Consider the following 15,791-nt stretch of genomic DNA (forward strand, 5'->3'; position numbering starts at 1 on the left):
GGTCAGGGCAGGTCACAGTCTCTCCCTCACATGTCCCAGGCCTCCTCCCCAGGCCCTGGCTGTGCTGCAGGGACACCAGGGGCTGGACACTTGCTCTGGCAGTGGCCACATGCTCTAGGTGACAGGCCCCTTGTTCCCAGTGTCAGCCCCCATGTAGGGGATATGATCCCCCCACCCCCAAAAGTCTGGCCTGCAAGATCTCTTGACGGGTGGCATCTCCTTGCACTGGGCCTTCTGCCCAGGGTCCCCCTCGCTCTCCCACGCTGCTCACTGCACCCACCTCCAGCCCCAGTGCTGCTGCGGCTCTGCCTCCAGCTCCCTGGGCTGCTCCTCTGGCTCCACTTGCTGCAGCTCTTCTCCCAGCACAGATCTGCTCCCTGGGCAGCTTCTACGGCTCGTGCTGCTGCGGATCGGCTCCCAGCACAGATCTGCTCTGGTTCTCCCTGGCTGGTGCAGCTCTGCTCCCCGGCTCTTCTCAGGCTCCTGCTCTCTCCTTAGCTCCGCCCCACTCTGGCCCAGGCAGTTCCAGCTCCCACGGAGGATGGGACCCCCTGGCCTGGTGACTTCCTCATTACACTGCCTGGCCTGTCAGTGCGGCTAACTTGGAGCTTTGGCCTCTCCCCGTTGCCCCTGTGGACTGTCAGTCTCAGGGTCCTGATTTCCCATTGGCCCTTCCCCCTTCTATTGGGACTGGGAACTAGCCAACCAAACCCCCCACTAAGTTTTAGTAAGGAGCCAACAGTCCCTTACATGAGCCAGTCCCATGAGGGTCACTGATGGCCAGAGAAGGCAGCACAAGCTGGTCCCATGGTGTAACAGGCAGCACTCAGGACTCTGAATCCTGCAATCTGAGTTCAAATCTCAATAGGACCTTGTGTTGGCTTGTGGTAAAGCCCTGGAGCTCACAGTACTCAACTTCCCTGTCTCCAGCTGTGCAAGAGCAAATCTTTCCCCTCCTGGTGGGTGACTTGTCCACAGGAGCCAAGTCTTGGGTTGTGATGGCCAAAATTGGTTGGGGCTCTAGAACTTGTTACCCTGATGCCTGTGGTTGGGATTCTTGCTGCTTCACATGAGGTCCACAAGGGAGCGAGGAAAAAGAGCGAGTGAAAAAAAATAATCAGCAAGAGAGAGATCAAAAAGAATGTGAAAGGCAGAGAAAGAAATAAAGGGAGAAAAAAAAACATCAGAAAAAGAAGGAAAGAAAGGAAGAGCGTGGAAGGTAGAGGGGAAAAACGAAAGCAAGAACACACAAGCTAGAGAAGGAAAGGAATGAAAAAGAACGAACGAACCACAAGCGCTAGTTGAAGCTGGAATGGGAGAGTCAGAGAAAGGACAGACTGACCCTTTAAGCAAGGTTGCAACCCCGATTCTCCATATTGGGGGCACAGGCCTCCCATTTCGGTCCTGGTCCTGCTTGGGTTGACCATCCATAGGTGCCTACTGGCACCCCCATGCTCCGTGGAGGGGGCAAGCCCCCCCATACCCTCCCCTCGGGACACAGGCTCTCCCCAATCATGACTCCCTTCCTGCACGCTCCTGGGAATGGGGAGAAGGTGTGTACTGAGCAGCACCGTGGGTGTCTCTCTCTGGGGCGAAGGAAGAGGATATTTTTTGTACCAGAAGGAAAGAGCATAGGGCGGGGGTGTTTGTGGAGCCAGGGCACACACCAGAGAGAGGAATTGAACACAGCCCAGTGTGAGCCCAGTGCCAGTTGGAGCTGAGATGCCTGCATCTGGAGGACCATCTCCAGAACCTACCTTGATGGTGCCGTCCATCACCGCTCCCACACGGAACTTCCCACCTAGACCTGCCTGGACGAGGTGAGGTGGTGCACTGGCAATGGGGGCTGTTTGAGCGTCTGTGTGCGTGTATGTATGTGTGTGGGCGTGTGCACGCACATCTAATTTTGGGAAGTGACGTCACAAACTGCTGGGGCTGGTTTCCTATTGGTGTGACTGATTTTTGCAAAGCTTCCCCCACACACACACACACATATTCTTTTCGCTCTAGGGCTGGATGGCTTTCAGCAGTGGCACAAGGGGCTCAGGGCAGAGAATTGGGGAGCCGGGGGGGGGGAGAGAAAGGGTGCACAGGGGTCACAGGGATAAGAATCACATTTAGCCCTTGCACGGCAATGGTGGTGCATTCACGCACTGCCACGCCTTCTAGTATCACGACTACTTATCTGTACAACAGCAGCACCTACAGAAACCGGGGCAGAATCAAACCCTGCTTGTGCCAGGGGCTGCACAGACACAGAGACAGTCCCTGCCCCAGCTGAGATCAGTGTCCCGTTGGGCCAGGCACTGCCCAGACACAGCGAGAGACAGGCCATGCCCCAGAGAGTTTACAGGCTCCACACCCAAAAAGTGGGAGGAGAAACAGGGGCCTAGGGTCACACAGCAGCACTGAGAGTAGAACCCAGGAGTCCTGGCTCCTCCTGCTCTAACCACTAGACCCCACTCTACTCCCAGAGTTGGGGACAGAACCCAGGAGTCCTGGCTTCCCAAAAGGGCGGGAGTGGGGTCTAGTGGTTAGAGGAAAGGAAGATGGGTGTCAGGACTCCTAGGTTCCAGTCCCAGCACTGGGGTTAGAATGGAGTCTCGTATGCTAGCACAGGTGGGGCTGGGAGCCAGGACTCCTGGGTTCTTCCCATCCCCCCCGAACCATCTTGCACAGCAGGAGAGGGCTGGGCAGGAAGCGGTGATGGGGTGAAAACTACCAAGAAATGCAAATCCTCGAAGGAGCCTGTGCCAGGAACCGGGTGGTGCAGAAACCACGGCCCCATCCCCACCTCTGATCCCCCCTTGGCTGGCACTGGATCGTGCCCCCTGTGCCCCCAATCTGCCCCCTGTGAGCCCTGGGGGGCAGGGAATAGCCCTCGTGCTGGGCCCCCCAGCCAATTGAGTATTCAGTGTCTCAGTGACCCAAGGTGTGTGCACAGAATGGGGATGGAGTGTGTGTGTGTGGGTGGATGGATGGATTTCTGCATGTGTTTGTGTGGTTTTCTGTAAGGGTTTTGTGGGGGGGGGGTGTTATTACAGCTGTGGGGGTTGTGTTTGTGGCTGTGCAAGTGTGTGTGTTCATGTGGCTGGATTTGTGCATGTGTTTGCATCTGTTAGCAGTTGTGTTGATGTTGGCTGGATTTGTGCGGGTGTTTGTGTATATTAGCAAGTGTGTGTGTGTGTGGCTGCATTCATGCATGTGTTTGTGTATGTTTGCAATTGTGTGCGTGTGTGTGTGTGTGCTCTGCTGCCCTCTTTCTGCGCAACAACTGTTTCTCTGTATGTCACAGCCCCCATACCGTCGACCCCAGTGGTGATTTCCCCATCTTACAAGGGCTGGCTGGCCTGACACTTCTCCCCTCTGCGGAGTGTGGCGGGGGCTGCAGCTCACCCCCTGTGGGGCAGGAGGGCCCAGGTGTGGGGCACTGGGCTCCGATGCACCTGGAGAGCAGCTCAGGTGAGGCTGGGCAGGGCATGTGGTGTCTGTTCTGCGTTGCCTGGTGTTGGGCCATTGCACAATCCCCAGCCACGCCGCACAGCGCACCCCGGGAGGGGGCAGGGAACCAAGCAGATGATCCAGCACGAGCGGGAGAGGATGTGTGGTTGGGGGGAGGAAAAGCCTTGGGCTGCACTGGGGGAGTGCAGAGCAGGGGTGACACCCCAAAAACCTGCAGCAAAGGGATGGACAGGTGGGGTGGGTGGATAGAAGAGGCAGCGGGTCTAAAATCTAAAAGGGGAGTGTGGGGTCTGGTCGTCAGAGCGGGGGGTTGGTGGTCAGAATTCCTGGGTTCTATCTCCAGCCCTGGGAGCGGAGTGGGGTCCAGTGGTTAGGGAGTGTGTCAGGGGGAGAGCCAGGACTCTTGGGTTCTCTCCCTGGCTCTGAGCCTCTTGTGCAATCCCTTGGCAGTTACCCAACTCACCAGCGTGTGGGAGCGAGGGGCTGGGGCCAGGTTGTGACATGGCCCAGAGTCCCGTACTGCCCCTTTGTTACCCAACCGGGGCAGGGTGGGGGATAGCCTGGGAGACCCGCTAAGAAAGGCACTTCTGGTGGGTCTGTGTGTGGGTCACGCTGCCCCCAGCTGGATAGACCCCTCTAGGTCAGAACCAGTCTCAGCCCGGGTCAGACCCTGGGAGCTCAGCCCCCTCTGTCGCCACGGCCATGTCTATTGGTCTCCTGGAAAGGTCCATTCTCATTGGTAGCTGTCCAGTGGCAATGAGTTCCACAGGCCTCGGCACACACTGTGTGGGGCAGGAGGTCCTTGTGTTGGGAGCAGTGGGAGTGAACTGTGTGCGGTTGTGTCTCTGAGCACAATTGTGAATATTCTGGTGCGTGTGTGTGATTGTGAGTGTGGCTGGGGGTGTGATTGTTTCTCTCTTTGGGGGTTGGGCTAGCATGCCCCTCTGGGTGTGTTGTGTGTGAGTGTTCTTGGGACTGAGAGTCCCTTTCTGCGTCAATGTGTGTGTGTGTGTCAGTTGCTGCAGGATACAAAATCCTGCAAAGCCACCACACACACACACACACACACACTCACACACACAGAGTGGGACTCAGCCCCACCAGCAGGGGGCAGCAGGGACACACACGTCTCTCCTGGGCCAGCTTGGACAATTTCCCATCACGACCCGGCACAGTGCTGGTGCCCCCACACGGGGGTGGGCAGTGACCGGGCGGAGGGGGGAGCAGATGTCCTGGATTCAGAAGGAAGCACTTTGGGAAAATCAGTCACGGCCCTTAGCAGAGCTGGGACACAGACCCAGTAACCCCTGCACCGCCCTGGGAGGGGAGTGGGGTCGAGTGGTCAGAGCAGGGAGGGGGCTGGGCACCAGGACCCCTGGGTTCTATCCCTGGCCCAGGGAGTGGAGGGGGTCTAGAGCAGGGGGACTGGGAGCCAGGACTCCTGGGTTCCATAGGGGAGACTGTTTTTTTCCTGGGCTCCCCTCCCTAGAGATCCCAGCCCAGGCCCCTAGTGGAGAATGAGTGGGAGCGGGGGAAGTTGCTCTCCCACTTCAGAAACATGATTCAAACCCCGCCCCATGGGCTGTGACATCATGGACCGCCCCCTCCCCAAGGCAGAAGGTAGAAGCCCCGCCCCCCAGAGAAGGGGGAAGGTCTAGTTGCACCCACAACAATCCCACTCATGGTTGCAAAGAAACCCCCACATCCCTACAAACCACTGCTAGGACAGGATCTGCTGCTTTCTTTACCACCATGAGCTGCTCCCCACCAGGCATCACACCCCAGTCACACGCCTTTGGTCACTATGCAGCTCAGTGGCAATCACTGCCCCGAAGTGACTCCGGTGCAGGCACCCACAGCACGAACTCCCCACACCGGATTCTGTCCACACGCAGAGAATTCTCTCCGCCAGGCTCCTTCGGCTCATCTCGCTGCTCTCCGTCCTGCCACCAGACACTGCTCATCTGCATAGCCCCGCCCATGGACACGTGACACCTTCTGTCGTTTAGGTCTCGAGTGAATGAGTCGCCTGCAGAGAGTGAACACACGTCACAGCCCCAGCGCACGTCACAGCTGCCGGGCGGGGATTGTCTGTGAGCCCCGCGCTGGGGGCGGGGCTTCAGGGAGAGACCCAGCCCCATAGACAGCCTGGGGCAGGGAGATATTGGGGGAAGGGATGAGGGGATGGGGGGAGAAGGGGGGAGGGAGAGACCCAGCCCCATAGACCTGCAGGAGCAGGGAGATATTGGGGTCAGGAGGGGAGAAGGGGGGTTGGCAGAGACCCAGCCTGGGGTGCAGGAGAAATGGGGTGGGGTGGAGGGAGACATGTCGGGTGGGGGTGGGGTGTGTGAAATGTTGGTCCAGGGAAACTGAGTCACTCCCAGGACATCATGTGCAGGGGGGAGCACAGGGGCAGGGAGAGAGCCCCAGCCCCACAGAGCCCCAGAGGGATATTGGGGGCAGGGGAGGGGATGGAGGGGGGAGAGACCCAGCCTCATAGACCGCTAGAGGCAGCGGGTTATGGGGGGGTAGGAGAGGGGATAGCAGAGGAGACACCCATCTCCATAGACCCCCAGAGGCAGGAAATGAGGGGAGAAGGGGGGAGGGAGGGATCCAGCCCTATAGACCTGTAGGGGCAGGGAGATATTGGGGGCAGGAGGGGAGAAGGGGGGTTGGCAGAGACCCAGCCCGGGGTGCAGGGGAAATGGGGTGGTTTGGAAGGAACTGGGGAAGAGAAGAGACACATGGCAGGACACATGTTGGGACAGGGAAACTGACTCACTCCCAATACATGCGGAGCAGGGCAGGGCGGAGGCAGATCAAGCTGGTCCCAGGGTAATTTCGGGGGTTCTGATTCCCCACTCAGCCGGGGGGCTCACCTCTGGGCTGAGGAGCCCTGGGGTGGGGCGGGTGCAGGTACAGGGGATGGGGGTGGGGGCAGGGGTAAGCTGCAGCGGGTTCGCACGGGTTCGCGGGAACCCGTTGTTAAATTTAGCAGCCATTTTAGAACCGCTTGTTAAGGGCTGCTAAATTTAACAAAAGTTCCCGCCCACTCCTCTCCTGCTCCGCCCCCTTCTCCTCCCCCTCCCCTGCTTCCCGCGAATCAGATGTTCGCGGGAAGCCTGAACAAGCAGCATGGAGGCAGCCAGCAGGTAAGCTGGGGCGCGGAGGGGGAGGGGAGGTGCGGCTGGCTCAGCAGCTCCCGGTCCCAGACCGCGGCTCCCTCCAGCCCAGCGCCGGCCCGGGGAGTTGGGCCCCGCGGCTGCCGCCGAGCGGCCGGGCCCCGGCGCCGGCCCGGGGAGTCGGGCCGAGCGGCCGGGCCCCGGCGCCGGCCCGGCCCGGGGAGTCGGGCCGAGCGGCCGGGCCCCGGCGCCGGCCCGTCCAGGGGAGTCGGGCCGAGCGGCGCCGGTCGTGGTTCTGGCAGAGTGGACCCGGTCCCCAGGCAGTGTGGTAAGGGGGCAGGGAGGGGGTGGGTTGTGGGGGGGTGGATAGGGGTCAGGGCAGTCAGAGGGCAGGGAACAGGGGGATTGAATGGGGGCAAGGGTCCCGGGGAGCAGTCAGGAAAGAGCAGGGTTGGATGAAGTGGTGGGGGCACTTAGGGACAGAGAGAAGGGGTAGTTGTATGGGGTAGGGGTTCTGGGGGGCCATTGAGAATGAGAGGAGGGGTTGGGTGGGGCGGCAAGTGGCAGTCAGGGGACAGGGAAGGGGGGGATGGGTCAGGGGTCTCGGAGTGTGTGTGTTAAGGAACATGAGGGGTTGGATGGGGCACGACCCCCCCCCACGGAGGGGGGGGAAGGAGGGAACCCGTTGTTAAAATTTTGGAGGGAGGAGGGAACCCGTTGTTAAAAAATTGGCAGCTCATCCCTGGGTGGGGGTGTGTCAGGCTGGGGGAGCTGCCTGGGCAGAGGGGCTGGAACCAGGGGCGGCTCCAGGCACCAGCACACCCAGCACCTGGTTGGGTGACAAGCTGCAGGGGGCGCTCTGCTGGTCACCGCGAGGGCAGCAGACACCCCAACCCCTCCCCCACTCTACCCCCCCAGCCCCACTCCCCTCCCAGAGCTGGGGGAGAACCCAGGAGTCCTGGCTCCCAGCCCTGCCCCTCCCCCGTATTTCCATATGGCTCCATCCAACAGCCCCGCCCCCGAGTGGGGAGAGACCAGGCCAAGGGAGAAGCAGGCGGGGGGGGGGGCCGCGGGGGGGAGGAGCCGGGCCGAGACCCCGGGATCGCGTCAGGAGCCGGAGGGGGGCGGGGATGAGGAGTTGCGTTGGGGAGGAGGTTTCAGGTGACCCAGGGACCCGCCCTTACCTGGGCTGGAGAGAACGGAGGCGCCCCGGGGCAGGCTGGGAGTTGTAGTTCCTGGCTCGTCTCAGAGCGGAAGTGGCGTGTCTGTTGCTCAGACAACGCGCCCCTCTCCCGGTGCACACTGGGAAGCGTAGTTCTCTCTCTCTCACACGCGGCCTCTATTGGAGGAGAGGCCGTAACTCGTCACTTCGCCACGCCCCTCCCCACTCCCTGATTGGCGGAGAGAGCGCGGGACAGAGAGTCGGCGCGTGGGGGAGGCCCCGGTTCCCTCGCCCCGAGGGTTCGCTGCCTCCCCCGCCCACCCCGCCGGGCGCGCGCTTCGGCCATTGGGATTCGAATCCCGAGTGGGATCCGGGCTGGGGGGGGGCACAGGGCAGAGGCAGCGCGGAGTGAAAGGGCTTCACCCCCCCCCCCAGCTGGGCCTGGGGGGCAGCAGCAGGGGGCGGGGGCTGAGCTGCCTGGGAGCAGCCCCACAAGCGGCAGCCTGGGGCCGCGGGGCCCCTCAGCCCCCCCGAACCTGCCCCCGCAGTGTCCCCCCCCACTGTGACCCTCCCGCCAGCCCCGCCCCCGGCGTCCCCTCCCCCACCCTGTCCGCTCTGCCCGGCCTGTCCCTTCCCCCCCCCCGCACTCCTCCTCCCCCTCAGCGCCCTGCCCTTAATTGATTCCAACCCATTTCTCCATTGCTGAGCCCCACTTTCTCATCCCCCCACTGCCCCAGTCCATCCCCAGGGTGTGAGGTTCCTCATCTCCAATCTCTGCTGCCCCCCAAGCCTGCCAGGTTCCCCTTTTCAGCCACTGTGGGGTCCTCCAACCCGCCCACACCCATCCACTCTGGGCTCTCTAAATCCCACATTCCCACGATGCACCTCGGTAACCCCACCCTCCTCTCCCCCTAATCCCCCTAGTCCCTTCCCTTGGGTCCTCCTGGACACCCCAACCCACAGTCCGGCCCCCACATACATCCCAGTCACTCATTCACACGCTGAGCTCGTTCTTCAGGGACCCCCACAGCCCACGAAACTCCTCCATCCATGAGCCCCGTGGGCCTGTGGCCGGGAAGTGGGGGAAGCTCCCACTTTGGCTGGGCTGGGTGTGGGTGTTAATCTTTTCCTGGCTTGTGTTTGCTGAGCTCACAAAGGCTTTTTGCTCCCTCTGGGTGGGGTGTTGTTTTGGCCGAAGGTGACGTGGTTTTTTGGTAGCCCTGTGGATGCTGCATGGTGTCTGGAATGGGGCATGATGGGAACATGTGTGTTCCCATCATGCCCCTTCCCCTCTGCCTGCAGAGCTGAGGATAGACAGGTCTGAGGAGCAGAGCAGGAGCTCTGGGAAGGAGAAGAGCAATATGAAGATGGAGTCTAAGACGAGGCCAGGTGACTTCTGTGGAGGGAGACATGCTGGACAGCGCCAAGGAATGGGGAGACAACCAGGTGTGAGCCCCGGGCTCAGATTTCTAATTGTAGCTGTGACGGCAGAATGGGAGGAGGGTTGAAACCGGAGCCCTGGGGTGCGGGAGTAGCGAGAAGAGGAGCCTCGCCACCATTGCTTTTTCTTTTGTGTTGTGTTTCATACCAAGGGAAAAGAAGTCGCGGGGATGGAGTCCAGCCCCGAGGTGAGATGGAAAGTGAGCGAGAGCAGTGACAGGGTGAATCCTGTTGATGCCAGGCAAGACCTGCCCAGCTGGGATGAGAGTAGCTGTCTCTATCGGTGAGAGAAGTATCTGGTTTGGGAAGGGCTCTGGTCACAGCCCCCCTGGCTCCAGGCAGGCACTTCCCGTTACCTGGGTGTGGGTTTCTGGACTAGCTGTGGCTTCAAGGGAGATGATGTTGCCATTTGCGAGGGCTGATCATCTCTCTGGCCAGAAGTGGTGTGTGCTCCCTAGCAGAAGGTTGGATCCATGAGGGTGACTCCCTGTTCTGAGTTTCTTTCTTCCTCTGAGGTTTCTCTCTCTGTGTTGGCCAACTTACACTCAAACTCTCTCTCTCCTTTCATGGACACCTGTCATGTTCAGTTGCCTTCATCCTCTTCCTCTGCTCCTCCTCCCCCAGTCTCCTGTGGGCTCAGCTGGGTCTGTCTGCCCACGGGCAAGGTCTCTGCCATACTGGGAAGGATGTGTCCTGCCTGCAGGATGTGTCCTGGGGGTTGCTCCTCCCACCCCCTATCTTCAGGGAGACCTCATTGCTGTAACTGGGTCACGGCGTGAGTGGCCAGTCATGTCTTGGGGCTGTGGGGGCTGAGACAGAGGGGTGGGCTCGCGGTCATGGCTTTGGGCACAGGAGAAGTGGGGCTGGGATTAGAGATGCCCAGAACCCCCCTTATCACCCGCTAGCTCCATTACTGCATCACCCAAAAGCCTCGCTCAGGGTCCACTATGCCTCCTTGTGCTGGGCACTGCAGGGACAATCAGAGGGACAGCAGGATGCATGAGGATATAGATAAGTGTGTGAGGCAGATGGGTGAAGGGGGGTGTGTGGCATACATTGGGGACGGATGGGAGTTGAGAGTTGGACGGACAGATGGAGAGCTGCAGGGACGGATGGTGACATCACAGGCTGGACTTGTGATTGGTTCAGCTCATGGCCGTTGGCCCTGTCATCTCCTGCCCCCACCTGCCCGTCTGACTCTGCCGCTGTCTCTCACAGGCAGCACTCAGCAGAGTCTGGCCCTGTCGTTACACTGGTGCCTACATCCAGTGCACACCTGTGTGTTATGTGCTCCTGGAGAGCTCAGGCAGGGACAAGCGTGCGGCTCACGGCTGCTGAACCAGCTACTCCAAAACGGCCACAGATCTCCCCCTCCTTGGGCAGCAAGACCGTGGCCGGGGGGTTCCCTGTCCCTCCTCGCTGCCTGCTCAGCACAGAGACCAAGGTCACCTGCCTTTGCCCAGCCCCTAGCTGGAGCTGCCCCAGCCCCGAATTGCTGGTATCCAGCCTGGCCGGAGTTGGTGCAATGTCCTAGCGAAGTCCGTTCTTTCTCCCCTGTAGATGATGATTTTCCCCATTGCAGTTTGTTGCTCTTTCTCTGCTTCCCCATAGCCCTTCCCCAGTGATAGTGACCCCTGCTGGCCAGGCATGGGAGTGTCCTGTAGGTGCCTTCTTGTAGGAGCAGTGACTCCTGGTGGCGAGGGGCAGCGATGCCTGCCATGTATCCCCCTAGCATTGCTGCAGCGACCCCTGGTGGCCACTGAGGGCAGTTGCCTTTGTGACCCCACCACTGCCATTGCGCCTGTGAGCGCTGGTGGGTAGGTGAGGCAGGGCCCTGTATGTATATCAGCCATTGGGGCAGTGCCCTCTGCGTATCCCACTCTCATCTCGGTGACTCGTGTTGCAAAGGTGGGGCAGTCCCCTGTGTGTATTTACTCCCCTCAACCCCTGCATTGGGCCAGTGACCACTGGTAGCCAGAGGAGTCAGTGCCTGAGGTGTGTTCTTCACCTCCCCTAAGGTGGCAGGGTGCCTGGGTGGCCGTGTCAGGCAGTGCCCTGGGTATCTTCCAACCCCTTTGTGGCAGTGAGCCCTGCTCCTGGTGTGTGTCACTCCCCCACTAGGGATGTGCACTGGTGGCCAAGCATGGCACTGCCCTGTGTTTAGCCGCCTCCCTCTTCCCCCCCACCCCCGGGTGACCAGATAGAAAGTGTGAAGAATCGGGACGGGATGTAGAGTAATAGGCACCTACATAAGAAAAAGCCCCGAATATCGGGCTGTCCCTATAAAATCAGGACATCTGGTCACCCTATCCCCTCTACCCCTGTGCCAGGTATGGCAGGCACTGATCCCTGGCATCCCCGTGGGGCAATACCCTCTGTATATCCCCCAATTGGGGCAGTGACCCCTGCTGGTCAGGTGGGGCAGTGCCCTGTGTGCGTGTGTCCCCTGTTTAGGTAGTGACCCCTGGTGGCTAAGTGAGGCAGTGGCCTTTAATTTCCTCTTCTCTCCCCAGCCCCCTCTCTCTCTGGGGTAGGGCCCCCAGTTGGGTCACACTACCCCATGTGTATCTCTACTAATTGGAGCAGTGACCTCCCCGTGGTGCCCTGGTGTGGCAGTGCCCTATTGGTATCTCCCTCCCCCTCTCCCCACATCATTGTGGTAGTGGCCACTTCAGGCAGTGGCCTGTTTATCATCCCCCCCCCCTCCACCATTGCAGCAGTGCCCCCTGGTGGCCATGTGCAGCAGTGCCCTGCATGTATCCCCCCCAACCATTGCTGCAGTGACCCCAGGTGCCCAGTTTGAGTAGTAGCCTGTGTGTACCTCACCTCTTGGGGCAGTAACGTGTGGGGCCAGCTAAGACAGTGCACAGTCTGTGACGTCTGGTGGCCACATAGAGCAGTGGCCTGTATGTACCATCTCCTCTGGAGCAGTGACCACTGGTGTCTTGGTGCTAAGATGCAGCCACCTCTGGGGTACATGGTGGGGCTGTTTACAGGACAATGGGGACAGGCCCCCCCGTTCCAGGAAGTAGGGGAATGTCTGGTGTTCGGGGCAGAGCGTTCCACCTTCTATTGAACTGTGATGCTCTGAGCACCTTTCCCCTGCATGAAGAAAACCCTGTGTAGCTCCAAAGCTGGTCCAGTAACAGGTATCACCTCACCTGCCTTGTCTCCCTGGTATTCTGGCCAGTGTCCAACTTCCCCTTCGCTGTTGGTCCTCAAACCTCCTCCAAGCAACTCCCCCACCCCCCCAGTCCCTTAAACTGCCAAACCTCCCCTGGAGCCCAACCCCGGGGGGGGGGGGCATCCCACCTGAAAACCCTACGGCACCATGGGAGTGGTCGTGTCCACTGCCTCCATCTCCCACCAGCCAGGACGGGGCCCCCTGCACCATGGGAGTGGTCGTGTCTCCTGCTTCCATTTCCTGACAGCCGCTGCCAGGCCCGGCCCAAACTTCCCGTTTCTGGTGCGAGTCCGGTAGCAGATGCTGCCATGAGGCGGTGCTGGGAAGGGTGGTGCTGGTGTCAGGAGAAAGCAGGAGGAGTAGGTGGGGTCTGTGCTCCTGCGGGGAGGTGCTGCCCTTGCTGTGAAAAGGCCCCGCCATTAGGGGAGATGTCATCTCCCTGCCCTGCCACACTCTGCACCAGCCCCTGCTTGTCACGGGAGCAGGGCTGGCTCCAGGCACCAGTGTAGCAAGCAGGTGCTTGGAGCGGCCAATTCAAAGGGGCGGCCCATCCGGTATCGGGGCAGCACGGCTGGGTCTTTGGCGGAAATTCGGCGGCGGGTCCCTCATTCCCTGTCTTAGTCTTTGAGCTGCCGCCGAATTGCTGCCAAAGAGGAAGGGGGGGAGGACTCGCCGCCGAACTGCCGCAGAAGCAGCAGTGTGGTTGAGCTGCCGCCGAAGAGCCACAGCTTGTCCTTTTCCCCCCCTCCTGCTTGGGGCGGCAGAAAAGCTGGAGCTGGCCCTGCACAGGAGGAGCAGGCTCCAGTCTGCGGAGCTGCAGCAGGGAACCCCGCAGCAGGGAGCCCCGCAGCCCAACGCCTGTCAGGCCCCCCCATTCTCCATGCCCCTAATCCCTGCTGCCCCCCCACCCATCAGTTATAGAACAGGAGGCAACTTAACTTCTGCTCACTGTTCCCGGTGGGACTCTAACAGAGCACGTCCCGGAGCAACTTAACTTCCATTCGCTGTTCCCTTTATAGAGGCACAGTCAGAGCTCTCACAGGCTGGGCAGCAAGGAGCTGATGCCGTTTGTCTCACCCCAGTGGATATTGCAGCCCTTAGGATAGAGGTTTGTTCTTTAAACATGGGGTCAGTCTCCTGTGGGGTTGGGCTACAGGAGAGCCCCGTGCCCCTTCCTGTGCTTCTAACCCTGCACTGTTCACCCTGTGTCCCCCCACGGCCCTAACCCTGTGCCCCCCTCTGCACCCCTAACCCTGTGTTCCCCCCTGCACTCCTAACCCCTACATCCCCAACCTCTGGCACCCCTAACCTCTGCACCCCTAACCCTGTGCTCCCCCTGCACTCCCTCCAGCACCCCTAACCCCTACATCCCCAACCTCTGGCTCCCCTAACCCTGCACCCCCTCCAGAACCCTTACATCCCTCACCCCTAACCCTGTGCCCCCTACACCCCTAACCCTGTGCCCCCAAAACCCTAAACCTGTGACCTCTGGCACCCCTACACCCCAACCCTGCACCCCCCTCCTGCACCCTCACCCTGCACCCCAACCTCTGCACCCCTAACCCCTGTGCCCCCTCCTGTCCCTCTAATCCCTGCGCCCCCCCGGCACCCAACCCCTGAACCCCCTCCGGTGCCCCCAAGCTCTGAACCCCTAACCCTGTGCCCCCCTCCAGTGCCCCTAACCCCTGCCTCCTCCCGCACCCGTAATCCCTGCACTGTGCCCCCTTTTCCCCTAACCCCTGCACCCCCTCCTGTGCCCACTTGGGGAAACTGACCTGGATGCACGGAGTAGCTGGCATTGCTGCTCGCTCCCCCCGCCGCCCCTGAACACTGCTCCTCTGCACATCGCTAGGGGGCTGTGAGAGGGGAGCAAGGAGCGACATCAGGGCTCCCTGCATCCAGGTCACCTTCCCCACCTGGGCTGCTGCTCTCTGTCCTCCCCTTATGCAGCCCAAGTGGTGGGGAAGGTATGAAAGGCTGGTAGATGCCAATATTTTCCTGTCTTTTTAACCTGCACTAATACCAGGCCAGGCCAGGGCTGGGAAGAGAGAGAGAGCAGCAGGTTTCCCCTATTGTTTCCTGCTCGCTTTTTCTTGACTAGCTTCACCTCTGCACCAACTTGCACTTTTCCTATGTGAGCCTGGCTAGCTCAGTTGGCAGAGCATCAGACTTTTAATCTGAGGGTCCAGGGTTCAAGTCCCTGGTCAGGTGATAAACTTCTCACTGTGGTTGGAACAGTCTGACTTTCTGGAGTCTTCTTTGGTGTTACTCTTTCTCTTCAGGATTTTCCTTTCCTAAGAAGGGCCTTTGTGTGGGGGGGATTGAAGGAGCAACTCCTTGACATCCCCTCTGTCCTTGCAGCCTGGAGGAATAAAGGCCTCTGGGCATAGAGCATGTTCCTTCCCTGCACACAAACACACAGAATATCCCTAAGGAATTAGAATCACCTGCTGCCTTCCCCTGTCCTGCTGGATCCTCAAATGAAGATGCTCTTCAGTCCAAACCCATGTCCCCTCTTTTCCCAGTGCCCCTCAGACCCAACCCTCAGTCCCTCCTATGCTCACTGCTCCTCACTCCCAACCAGAGCCTGCTCCTCTTCACCCTTCTCCTCTGTCCCAACCCACAGCCCCCTCCTATTCCCAGTGCTCCTCAATCCCAACCCACAGGCCGCCCCTCCTCACGCTGCTCCTCAATCCCAACCCACGGCTCCCTCCTTCCCTCCAGCAGCAGGTGCTTCAGACCCCCTCGGGAAGATTTTCTTGCAAGATTTCGTGTATGAGTCTGCATGTGGATTTTACAGTATGTTGGAAATAGGTTGGGTTGCTTGCCAAAATGATCACTTGTGGCTGGTGTTGGATTCCCAGTCTCCTTGTTATTGGGGCAGGAGAAACAAAGGGTTGTTATCCTTGATGTGTGAATCAAGGACTCAACCCTGGGTGCAAACTAAATGAGCTGCCCACAGATTCTGGCAGCCACAATAAGCATTTGGTGCAAGAGCTCAGACCTGTCCCTGTCCCAGAAGGAGGGGGTCATCCGCGTGGGGCTTGGACCACTGACCTATCAGCTCTTAACTCCCAAACTTTCAGTAACTCTATTATCAGTGCCTGCGAGTGTAATTTAAACCATAAGAAAAACCACACTGGGCTAGACCAAAGGTCCATCTAGCTCTGTATTTGTCTTCTGACAGTAGCCAATACCAGGTGCTCTAAAAGCATCTTAACAAGGCACCACTGGGAGTTGAACCCAGCATCTCCTGTTTACAAAACAGGTACTTTAACCAGCTAAACCAGGGTGCCTGCCTGTGGCTAAAGTACAATGTCTGCTCACACCTGACTCCCTGCATCCCCACCTGGGCCCCACAAAGCAGAGCAGCAGGTGAGGTTTTTCTTGCAGAGAGAGAGAGAGAGAGTGAGTGAGTGAG

At 59.8% G+C, this 15,791-nt stretch overlaps 1 non-coding gene across 1 annotated transcript; it reads left to right on the plus strand.

Annotated features, from left to right (window-relative positions):
* The first annotated feature begins 14,508 nt into the window (after positions 1–14,508).
* Positions 14,509–14,581, plus strand: TRNAK-UUU. Its single transcript has one exon. It is a non-coding gene; the product is annotated as a tRNA-Lys (tRNA).
* The last annotated feature ends 1,210 nt before the right edge of the window (positions 14,582–15,791 follow it).

The sequence above is a fragment of the Mauremys mutica genome, chromosome 22, assembly GCF_020497125.1.
Source record: "Mauremys mutica isolate MM-2020 ecotype Southern chromosome 22, ASM2049712v1, whole genome shotgun sequence".
NCBI classification, from domain to species: domain Eukaryota; kingdom Metazoa; phylum Chordata; order Testudines; family Geoemydidae; genus Mauremys; species Mauremys mutica.